We start from the raw sequence: 27,020 nt of genomic DNA, 5'->3' as shown, positions 1-27,020 counted from the left end.
CCACTGGCCCATCCTGTTAATTTAGGTCAGGTATTTCCAATTCACAAATTTCCCGTATATCGTGGCCCGTGGGAGTCCGCACCGACCGCGGGGCCCTCTCGCCTTCCCTTCCCTGGCAGTGGTCTTCAGTCTGCCCAGCCCCTCCTTGGGACTCATCGCACCCGTCGTCTGCCCATCGTTCACCTTCATGAGTCCGTGATGAACAAGGTCGGCCGTGCGCAGCACCCTTCTGAGGGCCAGACATATTTGTCCTGCTGAGCTGGGTCTGGGGCAGCTTCCATTTGGCAGCCTTTGAAACAGTGTGTCTTGGGGAGGTCATCCCTGACGGGCAGGCAGGGGCCCCACTCTGTCATCGGCCTGCTGCAAGATCTAGGGCCAGCCCCTGCCCTGCTCTGAGCCTCACTTTCCCCACCTGTCCCATAATCTCTTTGACCTCCACTGCTGACATTTGGTGGGTCTCTGGAAAGTTCTGAGGGGCAGGCTTGGAGTGGCCGCCTCAGGATGTGAAGGCACTCCTGGGACCCCATTCTGGGGGAAAGATTCATGTATAAATAAAGATAGAGATGTTTATCCTAATAACGCCTGTTACAAACAGGCATTTGTGATGAACTGGGAGCAGCCAACCCTTCTGGGGCCAAGCAGTTGTGACAGTTACTCCTTGGGGTGACACACCAGGTTTATGACAGCACGGGCAGCTTGCAGGACAGACTGAGGTGGTGCCTGGGAAGGCAGTCGGCTGCATGCTGGCTCAGCTCAGGAGGATTAAAAGTGAGTGCCGCCTTTCTCCTTTTCTCTGTTTAAAACCTTGTTTAATGAGGATCTGTTCCTTTTGCAACGGGGGGAAAATTGTTTAAATTACAAAACCAACCATGTGGCCAGAGGGAAACTGACTCACACAAATTATCACTGTGTGTTCTCCCCCAAAACAGACTTTACGAGGGGCACAGGAGGTCATGGTGGGGCAGGGCCATATCATCAACAGGGTACATTTTAGTTATTTAAAAGGAACATGGGTAACCTCCAGGGAGGAGGGGGACACTCTGGCATTGAGTCGCAGGGAGAGGCTGGCACAGCCCGTGATGGTGGCAGCACGGCTTTGGGGCAGAGCCCTTCCTTAAGTCTCCACGCACGTTAAGTCTGATGTCTGGAAATGACACCTGTAAAGAAAACAGGACTCAGTTTTGTTGTTGCGGTAGAACCGGGACCCGTTGTTTTGCTGACATTGTTTGTGACAAACCCGACTTAGCTGAGCCCAAGGTGGGTGTGCAGACAGACGTGCCTCTGGCAGTGGCTTGCTTTTCTGGAACCGCCTCGGTAATTAGTGTGGGGCTGACGGCTGCCTTGTGTGAACCTACTGTGTGTTCTGGCCAAGCCGCTGGGAATCTCACATTCGTTCATTATCTCCAACGTCAGCTTTGTACAGTGGGTGTAAATGGTTCCTTTTAAAGATACAAAACTGGGGCTCCTAGAGACCAGGTTCCTGAAGGCCACGCAGCCTGGAGGAGTCTCTGTGACCTGTTTGGCTCTGGAACCCAGGCTCCTCCCTGCGTCTGGAAGCTCTGCCACTAGATACCACGTCCTTGGGGACTTGAGCTCAAATGACCTACAAATGACCACACCGACGACCGTGGTAGCTGTCGCTTCCCCAAGTCCTTACTGGAGCCATTTTGGCCCAAGTGAAGTGGCAGAGATAACTCAGGCCAGAGGATGTGGCCGTCCACAAGCCCACTGGCGGACTCCTGAGCCCTCCTGACCTTGGGTGTCTGGCCTGGCACTACTCAGGGCCAGGTCTCAGTCCGTCCCACGCCACTTCCCCCCATGACTCGGGGGTGTACTCGGTGCACGGCTCATCAGCACTGGCTCTTGCTGGGAGGATGTTTCTCCTACAGATGACCTTGGAAAGGGGAAGTCTGATGCTGAAGACAAGTGTGGACAAGGCAGGGCTGAGCCTTCTGGGGTCTGGGTCCTGCAGCTGGGTTGACATCCGGGTTCCTGCGGGGGGCTCAGAGCCTCCTGCCCCGCAGGCTGCTCTCAGCTGTGTCCACCCAGGCCCCAGGCCCGGGCGAGTTGGTCAGTTGTAAGACGAGAGGCTGGGATGGAGCTCCTCCATATATCAGGGCCCAGAGCATGTTCTCACATGTCCTCAGAGTGCTCTGGGGGTGTCTGTGGTGGGTGCTGCCGTCCACTGAGCCCCACAGGCACGGGTGTGCCATCGTCTGTAATCTTCATGTAAATCTGAGGAGGTGGAATCACGGTCCCTATGTCACAGGTGTGGAGACTGAGTAACCAGACAGGTGAGGGCTCGTCCACGGTCACGGGGGCAGAGCTGACATGGGAACCCAGCAGCTCTGGGCCACCGTGCAGGTGGACACAGCAATGTTCTAGAATGCAGGGATACTTGTGGGCAGGAGCGAGGAGGTCTGCCAGACCCCACCCCCAAACCTGCCTTGTGGCTTCTGGAACTTGGGGGTGCTAGTGCCCCCGAGGGACGCCAATTTGGAGTTCACTAGTGACCCTGAGACCCCAGGGGCCCTGGCCACCCCTTCCCCCACCATGCCGTTCAGGATGGAGGACAGCTTCGGGAGGCTCCGCAGCCTGGAGGGGTCCCCAGGGCAAGTGACACAATGTTTGTCTAACTCAGAACACTGACTGGAATCAGGCAGAGAGTGAGGACGGCAGGCCGCGGGCGCTGGTGTGGCCTGGACACCTCTGTGTGCTACGTCCCAGTCGGGGCCTCCCCTGCATGGGACCCCAGCAGTCACTTGGCCTTGTTTCTCTGTGGCCATCGTTGGGAGAGTGGGTGAAAGGATGTGGGAGCAGCTGAGTGTCCTGAAGGGAGGAGGACATTCTGCACACGCTGCTCTCAAGTTGGAGGGGCGCCCTGGCCCCAGAACGGCTGTCCTAGTGACTTTTCCAGCCGTGGCCACGTGTGGCTCCCACGTCTCTTGGGGATTGAGCCAAGGCCCCAGAGCCACGCCTGCCCCTGCAGCTGGAGCTCCACTCACCTGTCAGGACAGAAATTCCACATCCCTTGTGTGTCCAGAGTGGGCGGGCATGGGCTGGCTTGTGGGGCTGCTCGGTGTCTCCTAGTTCTTCACTGCTGAAACGTGCGTGGCCATGTCCTGTCCCATCTGCCCCAGCTCCCGTTCTCTGGAAGCCCGTACTCTCACACTAACATCGGCGAGAGTTACACTGAATTGGGCCATTCGCAGAAAGCGTAGCTGCTGAGCCGGTGGGCACGGTGACGTGCTGCCCGTGGTAGTGCCCTCGGTGTGCCTGAGCCGAGCCGTGCTTGTGGTCCACAGGGATGACGGGGTGCGTGCTCCGTTGGCTCCCCATGCTGTTTTCGGGTGCCCCGTCTGTGGTCCTTTCTTGGGTCAGCCCCAGGTGCGGGCATTAGAGAATCTCAGCCCAGGTGTGGCTGGTGCGGGTGTAGCTAGCAGGCGGGATTTCCTAACCAGGCCACAGGGTGGGGGCATCTTGTGGGCTTTAGGCAGGTGGGCCCAGGCATGTTCATCCAGCACCAGTGCACCCCTGGGCCCCAAGGAGGAAGTATTTGGACAATCCCACAGGTAGGAGAGGCGGGGAGGGTGTCCTGGCCATCCAGGCGAGGGCTGTGCAGCTCAGGGCAGTCCCTCCTTGGGGTGCTCCCTTCTAAAAAACAGGACAGTGACATGCTCAAGGCCCTGTACACAACTGAGGAAACAAAGGCTTCGAGAGCTGCCAGGCAGCGAGTGAGAGGAGAGGTAGGAATAGAGCCCAGAGCTGCACAACTAGGGGTCCTGAGCCCACGCTGCGTGCAGACAGAGCACCTTGGGCTCCCAGGTGCCCGGCTCCATCTTCAAGGGGATTGCTGCAGGCTCGACCTGCATGTCAGGCTGGGAGTCCAAGCCCATCCTTGGGAAGCCACCAGCAGGCCCCCTCCGGCCTCTGAGGGCCATACGAGTCCCAGGAAACTCAGTATCGGGGGCCGGAGACTGTGAGGAGAAGAGTTGTGTGCTAATGTGGTGACCAGGTGACTCCTTGCTCTGGTGGGTGGCTCTAACAGGTCTCGGCCTGTCCATCTAAGGGGAGCATGACGCCTGCTCCTAGATGACAGGGACTAGGGATGGTTGCACCTCTGAGAGGATGGGGACAGCTGAGCTCTTGCTTCGGAGGGTCTGTGGGAGGCCTACGCCTTTGTCTGGGCATGCTTGGGAATGTGGGTGGGCACGTAGGGTGCAGGTCGGGGGGCATGGAAAGGACCAGGACCTGGGCACATGGTGCCCGGCGCCTGCCTCCCTCCTGGTCACCCTGCTCACACTCAGCCTGGGCAGAGGTTCAATTAAGGACTGGGCCTGGATTCCACATCCCACCTGAGAGTCTGGCCACAGCCCAGCAGAATTCCTAGCTGTGGTGAGTTGGACCTTGGCTGTGTTGTCACAATGAACCGTTACGACTTGGGGCATCTGTACAACCTGGGGGCCAGCCTGAGCCCGGAACTCAGCGTTAGTGGGGAAGCCCAGCCTAGGAGTTATCCTGGGCCGAATGCTGGCTCCTCAGCCTTTGCTCAGTTGGTCCTGGGGTATCTCCTCTCTGGCTTGTTCGGGGAAGACCCAAAGTCATGTCTGCACCTTCTACGTCCCAGATAGTGGCTTTGTTCCAAGAGTGAGTAGGGGGGCACTTCCTGTTATCCTGGAGGCCGGGTACCCTGCCAGGCTGAGGGACACTTAGTTACATGAGAGATGGCCCCTGCCACAGAGCTGCCAGCCTGCTGCTAAAGCTGGGGAGATCCCTGACCCAGGAGGCCTCCCTAAAGGAGGGCCCGAAATAGGCCTTTGGTGGCAGGAGAACATTCCAGTCCGGGTGCCAAGGCAGGTCTGAGCGAAAGGTATGGGGGCACATGAAGGGGTAACCTCACTCTTTCAGGAGCAGGCGCCGTGAGCCCTGTCAGCCCCCTTCCTCTGCGGACACTTGAGATGTGCACAGCTGGGCTATGAGAGAGCCAGCAGTTGGGGTTTGCTTGGGGGTGTGCGAGTCTAGCACCAGGGGTGGGAGTGGGGCAGTCAGACGAGGCTTTCCTGACCCCTACACCTCCACGTAAAGTTCTTAACGTCTGGGCACTTGGGTGCCTCCAGGCAGCGGAGGGCTAGGCCCACCTATAGGAGGTTGTCGAGTAAATGAGAGGCTGGGGGCGGGGCCCCACGGAGCCCCTTCACGGTTCCTGGGGCTGTGTGCCACCAGGCCTGCTCAGCTGACTCTATGGTAACCTTGTGTTTTGCAGAATGCGGCTCCTCCCATAGCACCCCCGAGAAAGTGGGACCCACCGTGGCCTTTGGAAGAGGCTCCAGGACTGCACGGACCAGGTATGATGGTCTGGGCCTAGGCAGGGAGGCAGCCTGGGAATCGGGTGGCCGGGCCAGGAGGGGAATGTGGAGACCCCAGCACCAGCCCCACTCTCTCGAGCCCCAGTCTGCCCAGAGTCCCCAGGGACCCACCCTGACCCCTGGCAGTGGCAGAGACCCTACTCCAGGACTATAAGCCAGGACAAAGAGCAGAGGATGCCCTGGCCTGCTGTGTGCCCCCTCTCCCTCCCGGGTCCCCCTGCCTGTCTTATGGCCCGATTATGCTCACTTGCCTCCTGGAAGCAGATGGACCCACGGAGGGTCAGGATGTCTGGGTCGTTGGCTTGGAGACCCTCCTGAGCAAGCTCTGAGCCATTGCCACCTGCAGCCATGCCAAGTGATGGACACGCACAGCCCCCAGCCCACCTTCTATGAGCCATCCCACTCGACGAGCTCCTTTGGTACCCTGAGCCTCAGTTTACCTGTCCATAGGATTAGAGTGGGAATTCCTCCCTGTGTAGTTTTGGGGAAGCACAGTGAACCCCAGAATGCCTGTGGCTTCAGTGAGAGGGCCCAGTGGGCAGGACACAGTAGGCACCCAAGAAGGGGCAGGGGTTTATAATTCACCAGAAGATAGAAAACTGCCCTGGTGTGTGTCCCACTCTGGCATTCTCCTGGCTTCCTCTCGCTTGGCTGGAGCTCAGCAGGTCCAGTTCCGTCCATCCGTCGTGTTGGGCTTATGTGTGCTGGGTGCTGAGCGAGGAGATGGTGGGTGGAGGCAGAGCTGGTCCTGCCCATGCAGCTTGGGGGCTTGTGGGCAGCCTCAGCTCCGAGCGGCCAGGCCGTTTGTTGGCAGCGTCTCTGAGGCAGCCAGAAGGGTCTTAGTGCCCCAGGAACCTAGGCCTGCTTTGGCCATGTGGCTTCAGATCAACCTCACAGCCTTGGTGGTGTTGATGGCGGTGGGGGGGCGGGGACGTGGCCTGGCCAGCAAGGACAGTGCCGAGAGGCGAGAGGTGATATCTCAGACCTCCAGGTCTGAGCAGCTCCCCACAGTGGTCCTGGGTCTGTTTGCACATCAATGGGACATCCCCTGCCCACGGTAGGTGCTGTGTGGGGCCTGCCAGAGGCCTGGTCTGGCATATTTTAGAAGCTTGAGGTTCTCTTCCTCTGGAACAGTGCCTTGATACCCAGGCTCGGCCTGGGGGCCGCCACTGCCAGCCCTAAGGGCTCGTGGGAGTGGTCACACCACAGCACGTGGATTGAATGCCTGGCTCCCAGCTCCCGGCTCCTCGGGCTATCACTCTGTAGCCTTGGGGAAGCCACGGCCCCTCCCTGGGATGCTGTTTTCTCATTTGCAAAATGGGCATGTGAACCTCCTCCTGCCTCCCTCCCAAGCACCAATAGGAGCAGAAGAGGGAGCCTAAACTGGCCAAGAAGTGGGGTCTGGCCTGGGATCAGTCCTAACCCACCCCTTGCAAAGTTGAAGTCTGTATACATGGCCTTCACTATCACAGGGGCAGAAAGGGAACCAAGGTGTTATGTATTGTTTGTTTCTGTCCTGCCACGTTAAGAAAAACACAGATATGTATATGTACATATGTATATATGTATATATGTACCCATATGTATATATATGTAGCAGTTTAGAGCAATATGGGTGATGCAGAAGGAGAAAAATAAGCAGCTGAAAAAATCAGGGCATAGGGAAAATCCAAGGGACGCCTAGAAAAAGCAGTGTCATGTAGAACCCTCCCAGTTGCTGATGGTGACTTGTAAATTCAGCTCTGAGCTTCCTAGCAGCCAAAGCAAAGAGGGAAAGACTATTCCTTACAGGAAGTGATGTTTAGGGAGTCCTGCCTTCAGCACTGATGCTGAGAGAGCTGCCTGACACTCCAGGATGTGTCAAAGCCCCTGATGAGGCCAGGGAGAAGGAGACGGAGGGAGCTCCCTCAGCACAGCTGCGTTCCTCTTATCATCCTGAACAACTCACACAGTATTTCATTTGATGCTCCCAACCCTAAAAACCTAGGCTGAGAAAGGGGCAGTGAGGGCCCTCAGGCAACCATGAAGCCTTGCTGAGCCTGATTCTGAACTTGCATCCCTCTGGCCCCCAAATCCACATCCTTGCAGCAACACCTGCTGCCAGCTGCTGCTCCTTTGAGAGGGGTGACCCCAGAAAATAGCGATGTTTCAGCCCCAGTATTTTGGGCACAAAGTCGCATAGACCCAGTGGCTTTCTGGCCCATGGGGTCTCCTGAGAGTCCCTGGGTGGCCCCTGAGCTGTGCCCAGCCTCACAGGCAGGGTGAGCCAGAGCTGACAATACAACTGTGGGACGTGCACCCCACACACACCCGGGGCTCCTTCCGAAGACTTAACCAGCATTTGCCTTTCCTTTCAGGTGTCAACCCTTCTTGCCAGCCACCTTGTTCCACAGGTGAAGCCCGAAGCTTAGGTGACTGACTATGCCACCCTCAGGTCAGTGCAGTGTTTGGAATGTTGAAAGTCGGGATTACCCACCCCCTCCCTCCAGCTACCACCCCGGGCTGGGCATGGCTGAAATGGGGTACGAACACATGGGTAACACTGGGTAACCATACACATACCCCCACGGCCTCTGGAGGACCGAGGAGCAGGCAGGCACTTCTCGCACATTTGCATGGGCTCAACGGGTCCATTCTGGCCTCCTGCCCACCTCTTTCTGTAGCCGAGGGACCAGGGTCCGCAAGCAGTCAGGGGCTTGGCCAGGTCTCACCCCAGGAAGCTAGAATCTTTCCAGCTCCTTTCTGCACATAAGTTGAGTGAAGCTCCCTTTTCAAGGAGCCAGCCACCTCGGCGTGTCCATGGTGGGAGGGCCTGGGCCAAGTGCTGATGTGGGTGAGCTCTGGTCCTTCACGGTGTCTGCGGAGTTGAGCAGAACTCAGCGGCTCAGCAGGTGAGAAGGTCCTGGCCTGCCAGGCCCTGTCATGGCTGCCTTGTGGTTCTCAGAGCCCCTCTACCCACACCTCGCTGTCTGTCCCCTGCCAGGAGCCAGCCCCCCCGCCCCGAAGCCGACTGTCAGGCCCACTTGACTGATTCAAGCTTCCTAGGGAGTCTTTGGGGCCCGACAGACGTCAGCCTCCTCGCCTGTGTTGCCATGGCCAGGGGCAGGCCTGCCTCCCAGGTCTGTGGAGAGGCCCCCAGGCTGCTGCGTCTGGGCCCAGGATCCCGCTGCCATCTGGGCCGGGCGTGTTCAGAGGTCCAGCTTGTGGGCCAGACTCTGCAGACACTGCCATGGGGCTTTTGTGTCTGCACACAGGGCCTACACCAGCCGGTGCCCGAGGGTGGGGTGGGACCCCGGTGGGGAGGAGAGGCCCCCGGGGACATCAGGGACAGGGAAATGGGGATGTTGAAGGGGGCAGTGATAATGGAGAAAGGGGAAGAGCAGAGTGGAGGCTGAGCAAAAGTGAGGCAGGGCCCCGGGGAGACGGTCCAGCAGGGCCACCAGGAAACAGCCTGGGCTGTGGCTGAGGAGACAGCGCCTGCCGATGCTGCTGTCCCAGGCGTCCCCCGGGGTCTGCTGGGCTCTGCCCAAGGCCAGCTAGTCCAGCTGCTTTCCTGGGCACCCACTGAAATCCCCCCATCATAGCAAGGGCGGCCTCCAGGGTCCGAATGAAACCCAGGCCCCAAAAGATGTGTCCTTCACACAGGCTGTCATCAGAATGTCTACGTGGGTCCTGACCCGCAAACCCTGACAGACATGCCGGGGGCCACGAAGGCGTGTCCCCAGGCGGAGGGGGACCCAGGGGAAGCAGCCTCCCTGGCTACAGAGATGGGGGCCATGCACAGTGGCTGAAGATGGGCAGGATTTGCAGGGAGGGCCACCCCTTCTTCGTGTGTCACAGCCTCATGCAGCCCCAGGACCACCAACAAGGTGGGGGGCTGTCATCTCACTCTGTTCATCCAGAAATGGAGGCTGGGAGCCGGAGTAGCCCAGTTCCAGCCTCGCGTCTGGCCCGGGAGGGTCACTGCATCAATTGGAGGCTCTTCAGGGTGCCAGCTTGGTCTGGGGGCACGTTGAAGGTTTAGGGGGCACAGTGACTTGCTCGGTGGGGTTTGTTTTTGATTGAAATTGCTTTTCTTGAAGTCTGTGCTGTCTCCAGACTCGGCCCAGTCTGTGCTATCTCGCCCTGGGTGGCTCCCCCCAGTCCCTGGGGCCTCAGCCGCAATCGGCGCAGACAGGAACCCCATGGCCCCGCTCAAGACCCAGTGCCAGCTGGTCTCTGAGGGCATCATCCCGTCCTCCCCGGCGCCCTGGGTTCCTGTGTGGAGCGGCAGCCCCGTTCCGCAGGAGTTGGCACAGATGTGGGGTCACTGGAAACCGAGGCTTAGGGCATCGGGCCTGGCACCCCGCAGCTGAGCCACATTGAGAAGCCACATCTGCCAGCTCCAAGGCTGACCCGTGTCTGGTGCCCACAGCCAAGGAGGGGCAGGAATTTGTTCTAATACCAAATATCCAAAAACCCTCTGTTTACCCAGACAGAAAAAAAGTTAAGGCCTTAAAACTACCTTGTTTTGGATCTTTTGGTCCCAGTGAAATTATTGACAAACTACAGAACCACAGGTTTCATCCAGCACTTAGCTGTTGGCTCTGAGTAGCGCCGTGGCTGGGAGAGATTAACTCTGAAACGTGAGAAGGGATGTGACAAGCAGACACTTTGAGGACAGGGTGCAAGGATGGCTTACCCTGCAAGCATCACCCGGAGGAAGTGACTTTTCCATTCAGTTCACTCTTGTTAAACACTTCCTGTTACTGTGCCAGGCCCTGAGCCGGATGCCATTGCTCTTCGTGGCAGCCCTGCTGGGTGGGTGTCTTTCAGTGCTGCACCCCTACAGGGGCTGAGGCTCAAGGAGGCCAAGGGGCCAGCCTCAGGCCACCAAGCTGGCCAGCAGTGGATTAGGGGCCTGGCCCCAACCTGCCCAGAAGCAGAAATACCTCGGTTCCAGGAGCGTGAGGTCTCCCTGAGGTGCCAGGATCTCCACGAGAAGCAGACTTCCTGGGAGGCAGGCGGGAGTGGGGTCTGTGAAGGGGTGGGGACAGGGCCTGCAGCTCAGGCTTTCTTTAGAATTGTGCCCGGGGTGGGCTGGAGGGTTTGTAAGGAGGCTTCCTGCTGGACTAAAGCCAAGAGGCCCCCAGACCCAGTGTCTCTGGGGTGCCTGGGGCTTCTGCCTCTGCTGCCCAGGGTTCCCTGCCTTGGGCTCAGCCGGACTCTTGGCCTCTGACATTTCCCCAGTTGGAGGTCTTGTTTCCCAGATATTACAGAGCTGAAAGCTCAGCCATGTCCACCTCTGGGCAGAGGAGAGCAGCTCCCGCTCTGCCCAGTGGCCTGACGTCCCTGCCCCATCAGGCTCAGGTCTGAGCTGCCCTGCTCCAAGAACACTGTGCCCACCCAGCCTGGCCAACCCTGGGGAATTTGGGAGCCAGAAGGCCCTTGCTGCTCATTACGAAGGGAAGAGAGTATCTCGGGTGTGGGGCTTGCTGGGGTCGCCCAGTACAGAGGGGTCTGGCCCTTCCTGGTGGCTGTGTGACTTCATGGATAAACCAAGACATCTCTCAGTTTCTGTACCCTCATCCCCCAAACACTGGGGAGAATGATGATGCCTACCCTGGCTGTGTGACTGTAGGGAAGTAACTTAGCCTCTCTGTGCTTGCTCCTTGCCTCTAGATCAGGTTGTAATAGGGACCGACTGAGTCACCTGGTGAGATGGGCTCAGGTCAGGGCCTGGCAGATCACAGGCGCAGGGTGTCTGCACATGCCATTTCTGACGGGGACCGAGTGCCCAGGATGTGGTACGCATACTCACAGCACTATTGAGTAAACGGGGATTCGAATCCAGGGCCCTGCAGCTGTGAGGCTTGCTCTTCTCCAGCCCACTATGGGAGGCTCCCAAGGAGAAGCTGCTCCTAGGAGGGATCCTTGGTGAGGACTGTTTGTTCACGCCTGGGGAGTTGTCAGGACAACTGTGGTTACACAAGTGACGGGGACAGTGACACCTGCTTTCCATGCCATGCTGTCACCATGGCAGCCCCCACCTGCAGAAAAAGCATGAGGCTTCCCTCCTAATTCCACTCTTGGTTCTTGACACAGGCCCTGGATGGGCTTGTCCCCGTCAGAGCACAAGGCCCAGGTGGTACCCCAGGTGACCCAGTGCCACAACCAGGGCTGGTGCACGGTGACCCCTGGGCCTCAGCCTACCTGTCTGTAAAGTGGGTTTGGGCTCGGCACCAGTTAGGACGGGTGGCTGGCGGTGACCCACAGCCCCCAGAGCAGTCCTGCTCGTCCCTGCCTTATATTACTTTGTGAATAAGATTTGTTAGATGTGTGGAGATGGCAGGCAGGGCACAGTCAGGAAGACCCAGGCTCTCGCTGTATGTCCTCTATCTGCCAGGCTCTGCTCGGTAGAGGCTTCTGGTCCAGTGGGTGTTTTCTGCGGCAGCAGGGGCTGTGCCTCTCGTCCAAAGGAGGTGGGAGAGGGCTCCCCAGAGGGAACATGCGCAAGGGGTGGATGGTCACCAAATAGGATAGGAGCCACGAGTTTTGAGAAATGGCTGGTGCTGGTGTGGCCAGCCTGTGGGGCTGGAGCCCCAGGAGGTCAAGAGGGTGTGGTGAGCATTCTGCAGCGGGTCCTGTATCCGCTTGGCAGCCACCCCGTGCCCGCTGGCGTCAGGCAGGAAGGAGCCACCTGGTCCCGACCGACGTGGACCACAGTGGTAGTGTGTGCTGGGCCATATCTGGGATGAAGGTCAGCCTCTCAGGCCACCTGGCTGGAGGCTGCCCCAACCTCAGGCCAATGAGGACCCCCTTCTGTGGGTCTGGGGCAAAGCGGGACTTTCTTCCAGAAGGAACCAAGGCTCCCCCGCCCCCCACAGCAGTCAATGCCCACAGTTGGGCCACCTCCCACATGAGGTGGCAAAGCGTCGGTGCCGCTGCCCTGGGCAGAGAGGGTGCCAGTACCACGCAGAGCCCCTCGAAGGGGGTGACGGGGCCTTTGGCAGCCGCAGGGCAGCTGGGAGCTTGGACAGGAGGAAGGTTCCAGAAAATGCCCTGCTTGCCCCCCTCCGGCCAGCCCCTCCCAGAACTCAGCGCAGGGCAGGAGTCCGCGCTTCACAGTGGACGTTCCTTGCTGCTGCGGTGGGAGGCAGCTGTGCTCAGCACTATACCACCAACGCACACCTGGCTGCTGCTGTGGGACGCATCCCGCTCCGGCCGCCGGCCGCCTTTGTCCGCCCAGGGCTCCACAAAATGGCCGCCACAGCCCTGCGCCATTTTGTGTGTGAGGCGGGCGGGGCGGAGGGGGGAGACCACTGCCCCCGCCGCCCCGCGTGGCCTGGACGGGGCCCAGCGCCGGCCGCCCTCCCCGGCCTTGGCCAGGCCGCCCTGCACTTGGCACCAGCCGACATCCTGGCAGGGCGGTCGGGAGCGCCGGCCCCTCGCCCAGCCCCGCCCGGCCCTCGCGCCACCCCCGACTCCGCGCCAAGCGGACAGGGATGCTGCAGACCAGAGCCCTGAGGAGCTGTAATTAAAGCCATGCTCCTTGGCAGCCCGGGCCAGCGCGGACAGTTGTAGCAAAGACGCTGGCCCGACTGGGGGTGGGCTGCTGGACTCCGTGAACAGGGCCAGGTCTGCCTCGGGCCGCCCTGGGCAGGAAGGCAGCACCCTCCCTCCTCCGCTTGGCCCCTCACCTGCCCGAGGAGCGCCCGGCTTCTGGTGTGGGCGCAGGTGCCACGTGTCTTCAGGAAGCAGGGGCAGGGGGCTTCCTGGAGGAGGTGGGCTGCCCGGGGGCCAGCTGCGGCCCTGCTCCTGCTCTGCTTCCGGGGCAGCCTCAGCGGCCAAGGTCGGCCTTGTGGAGAGGCAGTGGCCATGCTACAAGCAGGCTGCACCTGGACTTCCGTGACGTCTTGGCAGCTGGGGCCTGGAAAGCCATGCTCAGGGGACACAGTGGTGTTCACTGCAGGACAGTGACCCCTGCCAGCCTCGGCGGGGTAGACGGGTGTGGCCTGCTGGAAGGTCCTCAAAGGGCAGCTCCTGGAAGAAGTTCACAGCAAGCAACCTCCACATGAAGAGTAGGGACTGGCGCTGGGGAAAAGCGGGTGCATTTGAAAGGACTGACGCCATGTCCCTGGCAGTGTGGGTTGGCGCCAGGCGGACGGGGGCAGCTGCTCCCTGCTCTCTGTGTGCCTGGGAAAGGCCATGGTGGAAAGCACGCATGTGGCAGGGTGCACAGTAGGGCTGCGGCAGCCGGGCTGCCTTCCCCAGACACCTGTGGCCCAGCCAAGCCCTCCAGACGGGGAAGGTTGCTGGTGGTGGCCCCAGTCCCCTCCATCTTGTGGTTCCTGGAGAGAACATTCCGTGGCTATGAAGTGAGGTTTGCTCAGGCTCTCCCCTCCCTCTAAAAACCATGGAACGTACAGACCAGCGCCCGGTGTCCTATATGTCAGGCCAGGACCAGAGCCTCCCGGGGGCAAGGAGCACCCGGCTTTCAGGGCAGAAAGTCCGTCCCCAGAGGGAGCTGTGCCCAGTGGGGCTGTGGAACGGGGTTTCATGCAGCATTTTTAATGATAATGACCCCTCCCCCCCTTGCCTTGTGACCGAGACTGCAGCTTGAATTGAGAATATTTTCGGCTAAATACACGCCTTTGAGGTTAAAACTATTGCCTGATGGGTAAACGCCAGCCAGAGACGCCCACAGGATCAGAGAGGGCTCTGCATTCTTGCTTTGCCCTCTGGACTCCAAGCAAACCGTGAACTTAGCCCTGGGGTGTGAAGAAGAGCTTCCCCCCCCCCACCCCCCGCCCCGCTGATGCTCCTCCCTGGGCACAGACGGCACTTCTCACGTCCTCCCTGACAGCCCTGGCCCGACTTTGCAGAGCAGGCAGCTGAGGCCAAGGGGCTGAATGACTTGCCCGAGGCCCATTATTGCTGGTTGGCCAGAGCAGGGATCAGAAGCATGGCCTGGCAGCCCCCAGAGCCAGTCTCCCCCTGCGGTCACCCCCCCATGTCCATGTTCCCCACAGATGAAGTTGTGTCTTCAGAGCAGGGCGGATCTCAGGGCCCTGGACTGCCAGGGCCCACAGCTTCTCTCAGATGCTACTCTGGTGAGCTTCCAGAGTCTCGCCCCTGAGGGCAGTGATGCCAGCTTCCATTGTGTACCTGGCCCTGCTCTGGCGGAGCGGCGTCTGGCCGAAGCACGACAGGCCAGGCCTCTCCCCTGGGAGCAGACATTCCCCACTCCTGCCACCTTCCACCCAAGAGCTTGGAGGTCTCTGAGAATGGGAAAGCAGGGAGCCAGGGTGAGGCACAGACTCCCAACAACGGGAGACCCCTACTTGGGCGTCCATCTCAGGGATGCGACACAGGGACGTGCCAACCAGAGATCACCTGGGGCCTGAGAAGGAAGGGGGGCCTGGGGGCTCCTCTCTGGAGGCACCAACTATAATACTTCCCCACCTTCGTGGCCTGGGGGTATGCAGGGCCCTGCGAAGAACCCGGGGTCAGAGAAATCCAGATTCTAGCTCTGGCTTTGCTCCTGTGTCCCCAAGTCGTGGTCTTGGGGGCGGTGAGGCCTCTGGGTCCTGCTCTCCGCCGACTGTTGGAGCTGAAAAGAAAAATCAGGAGCCCTGATCCATCCTGTCTTGAAGTTTGATGTTTTTATATCAGGAACCGTTCGCATTGGTTTATTTTCTTAATCTCACACAGTAAAAGACCTGTCTTGATGCTGCGTTTTGGCACCCCATAAATTGAGGGCCTGTCTGGCCTCCCTTCGTACTGGCCCTGCCCTGCGCTCAGTGGGAGCACAGCCCTGTCCTGACCCATGGGTCGCACGCTGCCCAGTGTGCACATCTTGTTAACTTCATAGCTGTGTTTGTGGGGAGACCCGCCCCCCGGATGCCACCCCCCACGTCTTTTTCCCAGACTCCATTGTTGGCACGGCTTGCTGAGCAGAAACACTGGCTGCTTTATGGGGAGAAACCTAATCGGAGCAATGGGGGGGCAACTGCGGGGGGGTTCCAGCTCCCGGTGGCCCCAAGCCAAGCCCGAGGTGACTTCGGGGTGACACCGTCTGTCTGCCTTGTTCGCTCCAGACATCCGCCTGGCTCTGAAAGGGCCTCCTGCCCACTAAGGCCTCCCACACACCTGTCCCCTCGGGACTAGCTCCTCCTACCCTGGCCTGCCCAGTGTCCTGCCCACGGGCAGACACTGCAGGACTGGGGCAGGACCGGCAGTGGCAGCTGGCAGATGGCAGGGTGACTGCTGACTGCTCACTCCTGGCAGCACTGCTGGGAGCCCTCTTCATGCTGCATGCCCGACCCTGCCACCAGCTCGCCTCCAGGCTGGCAGGGGTGGGGGGGGTCCCTTTGATCTGTCTCAGGACCCCTGTCATTCTTCCAGAGGAGGGGAGGTCTTTGCTGGCCCTCCCAAGGCCTGAGGCCCTTGGTCACTCCTAGGACTATAGGGCGGGTGGGCCCAGCACATCACCCACCATGACAGAATGGGGCCCTTTCTCCCATGAACTGGTCACAGACACAGAAATGTCAATCCTACTCCCCCCACCCCCCAAATCCCAGGTCGTTGGCTAAAGAGAGCACCAGGTTCTGTGCGAGCCCTCCCTTGGTGGGAGCAGAGTCCGAGTAGGGACCCTACTGGGGGTCACGATGTCTGTTCCTGGTCACCTGGAGAGACCGGAAGTGGGCTGTGAGTGTGGAGTGGAGAGAGGAATGCTGCCACTGTCGTGGGCACCACTCAGACCAGCCACATCACTTGCTGCAGGCCTGGGAGTTCCAGACATGAGACCTGGTACCCAGGGGGATAAGGCTGGTCCCCAAGCCAGGCAGAGCTGGGGTTCACCATGGGGCCCCCCAATGGGCAGCAGAGAGGTGTACCTGTGGAGATGCAGGGCCCTCGTGGGTAAGGAGCAGGAACCAGTGGGCAGGTGCCCCTGACAGGACAGGCAGGGCAGAGGCCTGGAGGCAGGGAGGGCTGGCACACCTGGCGAGGCGCAGGAGAGTCAGGGAGGCCTGTCTGGGGTGTTTTTCTGCTCTGGGAGGCTGGAGCGGGGAGCCAGGGCCAGTGGGGGCGCAGGGGTTGGCACAAGGCAGGGCTGGACAGACCTGAGTGGTCTGGCTCCAAGTCTTAACATCTGGGGCTCAGCCTCAGTGGCCCTCCAGCTGGTCAGCAGTCCGGCTGTGTCCTTGGCTTACACCTGCATCCCTTCCCTCCGGGACTCGCCCTGCTGGCTTTCCCTCGTGTCATCCCAGGAGGAATGGGTCCGAGCTGATGGGATTGCAGTCGATGGAGCCAGCCCGACCGAGGCCTTGGCCAGTCCCGGAGCCCCTTCCTGGGTTTCTGTCCTCAGGAGGACCCAGGCCTCAGTCACGACGGTCCCAGGCTCCCTCTGGGGCCCCCTGTGTGAAGTGGGGCTTCAGCTCCTCCCTTCAGGTCATGCTAACTGCCAGGTGCACAGGAGGGCAGCACCTGTCCCTTCTCCCCTGGATTCTCCAGGCCCCAGAGCATTGGTACGAGCCTGACATGGTGCCGGCACCAGCATGGACACGCCGGGGGCCCTGCCCATTCAAGGGCAAGGCCGGGGTCTTGGTCACCTCTGACCTGGCATCCCCAGCACAGGGTGGCCACAGAGGCCATTCCCTCCAGGCCCTTGGATGGGGTGTGTCCCCAGGCCTTGGTAAGAGGCTGGGCTGAAATGCAGGATCCGTGGCAGGTGGCAGGTGGCAGGGCGGGTTCAGGGAGGGGGCACGGAGCAGAGAGCTCAGGCGTGGCTTCTTTCTTCCAAACCTGATGTTTGTTACTTTTTTCTAAAACCCAAACAGGTTAGGAAGCGGTGCTGAGATGGGAGGTCCTATCTGAAGCCGGCCTTCCTCACGGTGAGCTGGGCGTCAGGGCGGGCCCCTGGGCTGGGGCAGTCCCCACCCTGCAGGAGTCCGTGCCCTCGGTCACTCTGCGGGAGACAGGCTGGCCAGTCCCCTGCCCCTGGTCTCTGGGTGCACACCCACTCCCACTGCATGCCCAGGGGACTCACAGGATGGCACGCACGCGCGACGTCTGGCACCACTGCACACCCCTCCCACCAGCCTTGCTCTGGGAAGTAGGGAGCCATGGAAGATCTTATGATGGGGAGGGGTGTGGTCAGAGCTGTGTCCCTCCAGCTCCAGGCCCTGCCATCAGGCATGGATGTCCGTAGATGGGACCTAACAGTCCCACGGCCAAACCTTTGCCCAAGCTGTGTCCTCCAGCTAAAGCTGTCTCCTCGTCCTCTTGCCGCTCGTTAGCACCTGACCCCAGCTGACACACCCCATCTACCCACGATGCACTGGTGCTGTTGCAAGCTTTGACCTGCTGGTCTCTGAAGGTTCTCTCTGGCCTCCCCCATCAGGCTGGACATGGCTTGAAGGAGTCCTGGTTCCTTACAGAGTGGATGGAAGAGGAGCGCGCAGCCCCTCCCCCTCCATCCCAGAGCTCAGCCAGGTGCGCCTAAGGTTGTCCCCTCTCTCCACCCAGCCATGAGTGCCACAGTGATACACCCAGGCCACAGGCCACCAACCTGAGTGAGACGCCACACGGGTGAGTCAGGCCTGGAACAAGAAGAAAGGCCAAATGAGAGAAACTGTCGCATCTGTTTCTCCTGAGCTGGGCTGGGAGCCTGGGGCGGGGGCTTGTGGAGATGGCCAGGGTGGACCAGCGGGGTGTGTCTGTCTCCCCCTTTCGCTTCACCCCATAGAGCCCAGCCCAGGCAGTGGCTCCCCGCTGGGGCCTGGGCCCTCCTGGGGCTGAAGCAGGGCCCAGGGGAGGGCAGGGGGTGCAGGCCGGGGAGAGGGTGTTTTGGTGTCCACGGGGTGGCCTGACTGCTGCTCCGATCCCCTGGGGCAGCTGCATCCACCCCACATCGCAGTGAAGAAATCAAGGCCCTTGAGGAAATGAGATTTGCCCGGAGAAGCACAGTGAGGTGCTTGTCACAGCCAGCCCCACCTGCGTGGGGTGCTGGCTGGCTTGTCCCATGCCACTCATAGCCTGCTGGGGCCCGCGGTCAGAACCAGGTGCTCCCTGTAGTCTAAGGGCCTTGGGATCTCGGGAACTAAGTCAAGAGCCCAGAGGGTGCATTCAAGGTGGCCCCCTGGAGTCACTCTGAGACATTCAGGTGAGCCCTGTGCGGGGTCCTTGGCCTCAGTTTCTTACCTGGCGACGAGGCTAACAGCCAGTCACCCCCAGGGCAGCTGGGCAGTGCTGGACGCCCCTCAATAAATGAGCCAGAATCTTCCTGCCTGGGCCGCTCACCATTGTGGGGGGGTCAAAGGAAGAGCCCTGGCCACTCTCTCTTCTGCCCCCATCCTGGATGCTGGCAGGTTTTGCCTGGAGAGTCCCGTTGGCCAGCCAAGGAGTCCAGGTGGAGGGAGGCAGACGGGAACCCCAGGACCCTCTCATGCAGATTTCCTTCTGGGGCCTGGAGGGAACATGGAGTGCCCTTGAGCACGGGCCAGGCAGATCTGGGCAGGGGGCTGGGCTGCTTTGGGGCATTCCTTCCCCCCTGCTTCCCCTGACTGCACCTCAGTTTACTGCTCTGAGCGGACAGTGCCAGGCAGGGGCCCTGATGCTGTCATTGCTGCCTGAGGGTCCCAGGACTTACTTTGTGCCTCTCAAGAGAAGGAGGGCACAGCGCCTGGCACCCAGGGGTCATTCAGGGAGCAGCAGTGGCCCTGCTTATTGGGACTGGGCATGAGACCTCCCTCTGCAGCAGTGGGCAAGGCCAATCCTGGGGGAGCCGAAGAGTCACTCCTGCCCCCCATCCCTACATGAGGCCAGGGACCCAACCTATCTGAGCCTGTTTTCTCACTGCAAAATGGGATCAGTGATCTGAGCTTCATCAGGCTTGTGAGGATTAAATGGCAGTCCAGCATGGTGCCTGCCTGGAGGAGGTGGCCTGCTAGGAAGAGATATGGAAGAGGCTTGGGGTTTCAGAGAGCTCAGAGCTCGCATCATTTCACTAGGAAGAAAGCGGAATGTTCTAGTCTCTGCTCAGCCACCCGTCAGCTGTGTGAACTTGTGAGGGTCGTGTTACCTTGGGCCTTAGTCTTCTCATCTTTAAGGTAGTTTGCAGTAGTACTTGCCTTCCCAGCTTTTCCTCAGGGTTCCCCAGGAAGGTAGTGGCCATGGTGGTGACCGTGCCCTCAGGCGCTGAGTGCAGGGCCCTCGGCGGTGTAAGACTGCCCCAGGGACAGACACTGGGCCCTGTGTCCCTCGAGGGTCTATAGTTCTGGCCCAGCTGCCTTCCCCTGGGGAGCCAGGTTCCCTTTGGGCAGGAAAACAACATCCTGTGGCCCCTCCCAAAATAGGGACAGCTCAGGTCACCCTGGATGGCAGGCGCAGACCAACCAGAGCTCATCGGCAAGGAGGCCGCCTATCCTGTGGGTGGAGGGAGCAGGCCTGAGTTCACAGGTGCGTCTTGGGGCAGCAGGGAGCCAGGCAGGCTGTGCTGTCAGACGGCGCGGGAGGCCAGGTGCACACTCACTGCGCCTTTCTGACATACCGGTCTCCAATGAGTGACAGCCTTCCTCCCAGTGTCACCAGTGCAGAAGGGGACATAATGGCCACTCCTGTCCAGATGGGAGTGATCCAGTCACCTGAATCAGTTTCCCAAAAGCCACACTGCACGCCCCCATCCTCCCCTTCCCTCCGCCCTCCTCTCTTTTTCCCTCGGGTTGGTGGTTTTCTCCTGGGGCCTCCTTTACTGTGGGGCCTCTCTGGGGGGCTGACCCACCTGCCAGAATCCTGGTGCTCTCAGCACCCATGGGCCTGCCCCCCACCCCGGGCCCCCGCAGCTCTCCTCCTCCCCCTCCAGGAGGTACCTGCTGAGGCTGCGAGTGCATCTTGGTGCCAAGACTGACGGCCCTTTGGGGTGAGGTAGTAGGTTGTATAGTTTGGGGCTCTGCCCTGCTATGGGATAACTATACAATCTACTGTCTTTCCTGAAGTGGCTGTAATAGCGACGATGGACAGCGTCCAGGACCCTGGCCCGGGAGGGGCACGGGGAGCAGCCTTGGTGGGGTGGGGCACAGTGGCTGCCATGCAATAAGTCTGAAAGGCCTAGTTCCACTTGCTGTGTGATCTTGGGCAGGTCCCTGGACCTCTCTGAGCTTCAGTTTCCTCATCTGTAAAATGGGGCCAAATGAGGATTGAAGGAGATACTGGGGGAAGTGTCCAGAGCAGGCTAAGGCTCAGAGTTGACCTTCCCTCTCCCCACACTGCAGTGAGAGCCGGTGGACCATGGGACAGTTTGTGCAGCCTGTCCCCCCTCCGTGCCCCCTGTGTCAGGCCCAGGGAAGGGGTGGCCCCAAGTCTAGTATGCTCTCCACTGCATCGCTGTGGCTGGCACTGGGCACCAGGAGGAGGAGCCATGGGCCCGAGGAGGACGGGGCAGCTGAGACTTGGCTGGGTTGCAGGGCGCACCCCAGGAGACCCACGGGGCCTGCGTCAGTCAGCACAACCCCCAACATCTGCCCCGCATGCCCAGCCCAGCATCAAGGCACCTGGTCAGCGGCGGTATCTCTGCCCGCCTCGGAGGGAGGGAAGCCAAGGCTCCATTCCTGGTTGCTGGCCTTTCCCAAACAGGACGAGAGGGGCGTCCTCTGAGCACAGCATGGCTCCTCGGGCACAAGCTCGACCCCCCCCATCAACTGCAGGTAGATGGTGTGGGCTGCACTGTACATGGGGAAACCGAGGTTCTGTCTGCATGTCCGTCCTGCCCTGCGCCTGCCCAGCCCTCCAGCTCAGCTCTGGTGGCCACGGGCTACTGGGCAGAGGCCGGGGCTGGCGTGGGGCAGTGGCGTGGACGGCAGGCCCTTCCATACCCAGGGTGCCGACGGGGTGAGGTAGTAGGTTGTGTGGTTTCAGGGCAGTGATGTTGGCCCCTCAGAAGATAACTATACAACCTACTGCCTTCCCCGAGGAGCCCAGCAACACATCCCCATGGAGGGCCTGCCCCACACGCAGCAGGTGGGAGGCTGCAATGTGCACCCCTTGACTTCAATAAACGCTGTTCTGACGTGAATCTGGAATTGGCCCTGTTCATTCTAGAAGCCCAGGAGCTGGGATTGGGGGCTGGCGCTTGTTCTCAGTGCTTGGGGCACATCTGCTATGGGGGAGCATGTGTGTGGCCTGACCAGGGAGCTCTGTCCAGGCTCTTGGAGTCACTGGGCTTGCCCGTCGCTGCTCCTGGCCCACCCATCCCAGCAGCCTTCAAGACCTTCAGGGGGTTCAGTTTTGGACCCAGCCTATCGTCTAACCCACTCATGTCCCCTTTGAGCACAGGGCTGGCGGCCCCAGGTCCCAGAGGCATTCCTCAGCCCCCAGCCTGGTGGAGAGGCCCCCAGGGGCAGCCCCCTAGCAGGTGACGTGGGCCCCAGGCAGCAGCTCCGGGCACCATCCGAGGCCTGGCCCCTGAGGCCATCCTAGAGACCGACAGTCGCCGTCTTCTCGTGCCTTGTCCCCTTAGTTTCGGGTAGCCCTTATTTGGGATGTACGTCCTTAGGCTGACTGCCATCCAGATGGTCACCCACGTTTCTCCTGGAGGCCTTGGGCCCTCATGCTGGTGACTGCTGCGGGCCTGGCCCCATGACCTTAGCCCGGTGTTAACCCATCCATGCCTGAGCCTGTACCGGGGAGCACCCCTCATGTCCATACCCTGCCCCAGTGCCTGTGGGGCCTTGCACAGACCCTGATAAGGCACCACCTTCTCCAGCGGGGCCATCCCCTATGAAAGACAACTGGAGGCTGGCTCCTGACACCCTCATGGGCACACAGAACTGGACACCACCACAGTCCCCAAGGACTCCCAGCCTGACAGGAGAACAGGAGACACGGACAGCCCTCCGACGGATCTGGGACGGCACCAAAGGACGCCCTTCACCCAGCGAGGGGTCTGGAGGGGCCCCGTGAGGAGGGGCCAGCTGACCTGGGCACCTCTTGGCCACATGCACAGGAGCCTGAGGCCTTGGCTGAGCCCTCCTCCCATTGCCCTGGCCCCTCTCACCGTGGTGAATGTCCCCAAGCCCCATCCTGAGCCTCCTGGCCTCATGCCCACAGCTCCCTACACATCCATACCTGTTCTCAGCACTGGCCTACCTGCCTTTGGGGTGTTGCTGCTACACTGGTGCTCAAGGGTTGTGAGAGCCCAGAACAGGGCCCCAAGAGGCAGGAACGGCTTCCCAACCAAGGGCCATCTGAGCTGGGTCTTGATGGCTGTACAGGAGTTTGCAGCTGGAGACACAGAGGAAAGGCCTTCCCAGTGGAGCACCGATCGTCACCTCACCCATTATCCTCTGGGTCAGGGTGGGGACAAGCTTGGGCCCTATCCACCTCCCCTTCCTCACCCTGTGGTCAGTGGCAGTCTGTCCACTTCTGTCTCCTGAACATTTCAGTCCCTCCCCGCCCTCCATCCCAGCTCCCACCACCAGGCCTCATCATCTCTCGGAGTAGCCCCTCTGCCCTGCTGGGCACTCGGCCCCGGCCCCCTGTACGGGCAGCCCTGCCATCACACCGGTGCACACCCTCACCTGGACCCCTCCCTGCCCCTTCCTCCTTGTCATGGCTCTGACACACAGCCCCGTCCTCTGAATGCCCTGAGGAGTTGGTCCAGCCTTTCCACCTGGCACCTCCGCTGTGCCCGGCCCAGCAGCAGAGCAGGCCCTGACCTGCAGAACTCATGGCTTGGCGGGGAGCAGCCGGAGACACACAGCAGCCACCTATTGTGGTTAGCACCATGGCACGGACAGCCCAGGGGCTGGGAGAGCCTTTGAAGAGCCCTGGGCCCAGCCCTGCAGTCAGGGGCAGCTTCCTGGAGGAGGTGACATCTGGTCCACCCTGTGTCTCACTACCTTACAGCCAATCAACTTCCAGCCTTTCCTCTGCCGACTGGCCACCTCTAGAAATGAGGGTGTTGGAATCTGCTCAAGAGGAGGGCCTGAGAGGTGTGTGGCGGGGGCAGGGGCCACCCATCGTCGGGTCATCAGCAACCTGTGGAAGCAGTTGAGTCCTAAAAGAAACTGGACGGAGATGTCAGTATAGGCAAAGAAGCTAGTTTGTTTTTACCCCTCACTCAGCGCTGGGAGGCCCGGAGGGTAGTGGGAAGGGCCCCAGCTTTTAGGGCAAAAACCTCAATTTCCCCGTTTCGTAGGGTGCCGTGGGGCTGTCAGGAGATGGCAGAGAGCTTAGCTCAGGGTGGGGCGCAGGATGGAAACCTGAGAACTGGCTGGAGAGCCGGTGGGCCGGACCTGAGCCCTGAACCACAGCTGGGCGCCGGGCGCCACCTGCTGCCAGGTACGGGGAGTGGCTCCTGGCTGGGCTGGGGAGGGGGGGTGGACCGCGGGCTGGGCCCTCCCCCCAGGAGTCAGCTCCTCCGGACTGAGCTCCCCACGCAGGGGACTACTGTCAGGGATGTGGGTGAGTAACCTCAGCTCCCCTCCGTGGGGGAGAGCCAGGGAGGGACCAGGACCATGGAGCTGGCCCCTGTGTTCCCAGGCAAGCGGGAGCCGGGCCTTCAAGGACACCTCCCAGCCAAGGTGCACTATCTGCGGGAGAGAGGCCTACATGTCGCTGTCCCTCCTGGGAGGTGACTCATTAGAGACTCAAAAGGCTTCTCGGGTGTCCAGGATGGGCCCTTTGAGAGGCCCAAGGGCCCTAAGGTCCACGGGGCCACCTCTGACCTTGGGACCCTCAGGAGGGATGGCCAAGCCAGTCCAGCATTTATACTCTACAGCCCAAGAGCAGAGCCAGGGCCATGTGGCACCAAGGGACAGGGCTGTCACCCAGAACCAGGACTAGGGTAAGGTGGCAAAAGCCAGTATCTCGGGCCCTCACTGTCGGGGCATGTGACAGGGCTGGCCTGTCCCTTAGCACGGTGGGCACAAAGCCGGGGCCCACGTATTGTCAGGGGCCCATGAAGCACTTTCAATTCCGTTGAAAATCCAGATGAACGTAATATTGAATATACGTAGTAATGAATATATATGTAATATACTGTATACAGTGAGTTATATAGTAACACATAGTCTGGAATACGTGACATCTGTAATAATGAACCCAGCCTGGATCATATGCCTTTGTCCCACCCAAGCCTAAAATACGTTGTGTAATCTGTTCCATGGAAGGACCCGAGGGGTCGGCCTGGGCCCCCCCTGCAAGCACGGCCACCTTCCGGCTGCCCCAGAAGGTGTGCCCCTTCTCAGTTTGGGCCCGGCTCTGCTGTCGTCCCCCACAGTCCCCACTTCCCCGCCAGCTAGAGGGAGGCCTGGGCCATAGCCATCTGGTTGCCCTGCCATCAGACTGTGCATTTCTCGACAGCGACACCGTGTGGCAGCAGGACATGGTGGCACCCAGCCCTGCCCACAGCTCTGCACTGGCCGGGGCAGGGAAGGCTGTGGGAGGGGATGACCCCTCCTGGGCTGGAAGCCTCGGTGTAAACAGTGGTGATCAGCCCCCACTGGTGACCCCATCACCAGAACGGGGTCTCCTATCTCAGCACAATCCCAGAGGGATTGCTGTTCTGAGCCCATTTGATGGATGTGGACAGCAGGGCTCAAAGAGATGCAATGACTTTCCCAAGGCCACACAGCAGGCCGGGGCAGCGCTGGGGTGTCCACCCCGGGCCTTTAGCTGCCCTGCCTCCCCTGGCTGCCCGGGGCAGGGGCGGGGGATGGTCGTGCTGAGGGACCAGTGGAACTCGGATTCCTTCCCTGTGGCTGAGGATGCGGGCCAGGCCCAGGGCCCTCCCAGGTGCCCTGGCCACCTGCTTTGCACCAGAGGGTCCACCTTAGCAAGAGAAAAGCTGCTGCTTGCACACCACATATCTGCCATCCAGAAGGCAGTGACTTGACCTGGGCTCAGAGGTGGAGGAGCCTATCCCCGGTGAATCCTACACGTTCACCCTTCTCAAGTCCCAGGCAGCCAGGCAGTGCCCTCCGGAGAGCCTGAGCCCCTGTCGTCTGGGGCCTCAAACAGGAGAGGCCCTGTGCTGGAGAAGGCCCTTCTGGCCCTCCTCTCCCCCAAAGCATGGGGCCGCACTGGGCCTTCCCCTCAGACTCCCCCGTCCTTCTATTTCCTGGGTCAACCCGAAGAAGTCCAGGGCACCTGGCACCCGTGTAAACCTGACCTGTCCCAGGACATGTGACAGGGAGGCTGGAGCAGCGGGCCAGCGGCAGCGAGCTCAGGGTCCAGGCAGCAGCTGGTCTGCAGGCATGTGAGGGCCTGGGGTGGGGAGGTGGGCGAGGAGAACAGGAGGCAAGGAGAACCTGGGAGGAGAGGGGAGGAGCAAGGAAAGCCACAGCAGTGAGGGGGCCCTTTCTAGAAGGTGAGACAATGGAGAGGGAGAGGGCAGGGGGAGCCAGTGTAGACACTTCCTCCAAGAGGTGCAGTGAGGGGAAGGAAGGCCCATGGCGCTGCCACTAGTGCTGGTCAGGTGGGGGTCCTCGTGGGAGGAGGAGGCCCCCGCGGGAGGGTGCCCTGCGGGGCAGCCTTCGGGATGAGGTAGACAGCTGATGGAGCCCCCTGCCCAGCCGCTTAGCTGTGCTCAGAGTGGTGTGGGGAGCAAAGCAGGTGGGGACGCCAGTCCCAGGAGTGAGGACGCCCATGTGTAGAGGTCATCGAGGGCCCAGCCACAGGGCCCACCACCCCTGCCTAGCCAGAGGGGGCTAAGGCTTTAGGTAGCACCCAGCAGGCCCCCAGTGGGGCTGGGGAATGGGGGAGGCATCCTGCAGGTGGCCTGTGGTCACCCCCAGATGGAGGCTCCGCCCCCCCAGGGGCCCATGTGACACCAGGGAGGCCAGCAATCAGCTAGGCCCTCTGGCCCATAGATATTCACCCCAGCAGCCCCTGAAATGCCATGCAGGGACCTGGGGTGTGGCGGAAGGAACACAGGATCAGGAGACCACCTGACAGAAAGGGCCCAGCTCAGCCACACACCGGCTGTGTGACCGAGGGCAGGCCCCTGACCCGCTCTGAGTTGAGCCCGTCTCCTCACCCAGGCTGAGGACAAGAAGACTGGCCCTCAGAGGGACTGTGGGGCCGTGGACAGCAGGCACAGACGTGGCAAACTCTGGCCAGGGTGGGCAGAGCAGGCAAAGGTGGAGGACTGGGGAGACGAAACCCCAGCCAGCTGCTCCCCACCAACTGCCCACAGAACCTGTCACAGTGGCCTGTAGCCCAGCCTGGCCTGGCAGCTCAGCATTTGCCCAAGGTCTCTCCTCACATCCTGCCCCTGGGAGCAGGCCTAGCTGGGGAGCAGCAGCAGCGGGGACAACAGCAGGGTACCCATGGCCCCAGGCCCGGCGGGGTCCCAGGACAGGGCATGGAGCTGGGCAGTGAGCCGTGTGCTCGGAAAAGGCCCCGAGGCAGGCTCAGGGATATACACAATTCCTGGTGTTTTTGTTCCCAGGCAAGGCAAGGCTCTTGTCCTGGTGGAGGCCCAGCAGCCACTTTTCTGTCCCTCAGGTGCAGGGCAGGTGGTCAAGCAAGTGGGGCCTCAGGACTGGGCAGAGCCTGGTTCTGCTGTGAAGCCCAGACCCGGTCCCATGGAGTCACGGTCGGGAGTGAGGGGGTGTCTCCCGATAGGGTCTCAGCCCGCAGCAGACTCTGAAAAGGGTGCTAGGGACAGCA

This window comes from Rhinolophus hipposideros, assembly GCF_964194185.1.
Source record: "Rhinolophus hipposideros genome assembly, chromosome: 9".
NCBI lineage: Eukaryota > Metazoa > Chordata > Mammalia > Chiroptera > Rhinolophidae > Rhinolophus > Rhinolophus hipposideros.
This window is presented reverse-complemented; position numbering follows the sequence as displayed.